Source organism: Penaeus japonicus, unplaced genomic scaffold (genome assembly GCF_977035675.1).
Source record: "Penaeus japonicus unplaced genomic scaffold, GWHDUDI00000001_assembly GWHDUDI00000039, whole genome shotgun sequence".
NCBI lineage: Eukaryota > Metazoa > Arthropoda > Malacostraca > Decapoda > Penaeidae > Penaeus > Penaeus japonicus.
Window position 1 is genome coordinate 14,760,710 of NW_028234441.1, and position 2,500 is coordinate 14,763,209.

The 2,500-nt window shown below is 28.5% G+C and overlaps 1 pseudogene; it reads left to right on the forward strand.

Moving 5' to 3' along the window:
• Window positions 1-696: 696 nt before the first annotated feature.
• Window positions 697-2,500, forward strand: part of LOC147467002 (uncharacterized) — a 9,243-nt pseudogene continuing 7,439 nt past the window's right edge.

The following is a 2,500-nucleotide window of genomic DNA, read 5'->3' on the forward strand; positions in this document are numbered from 1 at the left end:
CGAAGCTTAAGGAGTAAGCTAACCGACGGCGTTGAATACCAAATAAGGAGAGAAGACTCGCCTGTTCAAGCGGAGATGGAAATCAGGTCCCAATGGTCGAGCAGATCGACTCATATACGGGGGTCCCTGGCTTACTTCAGGTGTTTTTTGACAGAGGAGAGAAATATGAAATGCGAGATCAGCTTAATTATTTTTTTTTATAGTTTAGCTTATTTTAGATGCCTATTAAAAATTGTAGGCACTTCATGTTATATTATTTATCACACCGATCTCTCAGTGTAAGCGTAAAAGGCGATTATCAGATTTTGCAAGCTAGATACAAATGCACCTGTGAGCAATTTAGATGGAAGTTGCAAGGAAACACACACACACACATACACACAAACATACATATATACAGATTCATACAAATAGACACATGTCTGCCTCTAAAACATCCTTTAGTGGTCTTGCGTTTGTACGTATCTATCTATCAATCTATCTATCTGCATATCTATCTATCTTTCGATCTGTATCTCTCTCTCTCTCTCTCTCATACTCTCTCCTAAACATCTGTATAGACACATCCATTAATCTTGCAATCAGATAGAGAAAGAGAGAAAAAAAAGGCTGATGAAAATCTGCAGTCTCGCTTGCAACCTTCCTCATATTGGCGCTTGATTGCTTGACTTGATTTTTTTTCTGTTTTTTGTAGACATGTCAGAAGCTCACGATAAAGGAGGTGAGAGAGGGAGAACGACAGATAGACAGAGGGAGATTAAGACAGTTAGAGTGAAAACGATAGAGATAGGCAAGGAAAAATGTACTTGCAAAGATAACAGGGGGGTGTAGATACAAAAAGAGATAGATTTGTAGACAGAAAAGTGTGTATATATATGTTTATATATATATATATATATAATATATAATAAATAATATATCTATATATATATATACATTATATATATGTCTATAAGATATATATATATATATATATATATATATATATATATCTAGATATGTAATAAGTTTATGATATTTAAATATAATATATATATATATATATATATTTATATATATATATAGATATATATATTATACATATATACATAAAATATATGTTTATGTATATATAATATATATATATATAAATATAATATATATATACATATATATATATATATATATATATAGATATATATATATGTATAGACCATATATAATAAAATATACATATATATATATATTACATATTTAGATATACATATATCTATATATATATAGAATCTATATATATACATATACATATATATATATTATATATATATATATATATATATAATATATATATATATATATATAAATATATAGAGAGAGAGAAGAGAGAGAGAGCGAGAAAGAGAGAATAGAAGAGAAAAGTGAGAGAAATAAAGAAAAGAGATAGAGAGAGAGAATATAGGGTTTATACATATATTACTAATATATATATATATATATATATATATATATATATTATATATATAGATAATATATATATATATACATATACATAATATATAAATACATATATATATATATATATATATATATATATATATATATATAATATAGAACGAGAGAGAGAAGAGAGAGAGAGAGAGAAAGAGATAGAGAGAAAGTAATATAAGGTACATACAATATATAATATATATATATATATATATATATAATATATAACTAGATAATATATAATATATATATAGAGAGAGAGAGAGAGAGAGAGAGAGAGAGAGAGAGAGAGAGAGAGAGAGAAATATATGTACATACAAAATACTTAATATTAATGAAGCATTCACAGAGAAAGATATATGGACATGCAGCATATTAGACTTACATGATTTACATTAAAGGTGCCCTTGGTTATGAATATGTATAAAAAAAAACGGTTCATTAAATATTTTAATCGAGAAGTGTATGTATGCATGTACGTATGCACGTATTTATAAATGAACGGATGTATGTATGCTTCTATGTAGTAGGTTCTTTTTGAATTCTTTGCTTATAAGATGTAGATATTATTTCAGTAATACGGGATTTATATTATTTTCCAGTATATGTTCATTTATGATTCATTTGCTATTAAATATTTGTATGTGATAGGAATCTAAATTGATGATCCTCATTAGTATGAAGGAGAAAAGAAATGTTTATACAGAAAAAGTGTATTAATTTCGCAAATAAGTATAGTTTAATATTGTAAATTATTATTTTCAGCACTGTACGATGTTATAGGACCCGACACTCCACACGCTCATACGCTGTGTTAAAGGGCCGATACTCTACATGTCCGTATGCTGGATTACAGGGGCCAGACACTTGCACACGCCCATATGCAGGATCACAGGGGCCTGACAGCACACTTGAATATGCTGGATCACAGGGGAGTCACCACTGCATAAGCCCACAAGCTGGATCACAGGGGTCACGACACTGCAAGCTATGTCGAGTACTTCCATACAGAAGAATACACACACAAAAAAAA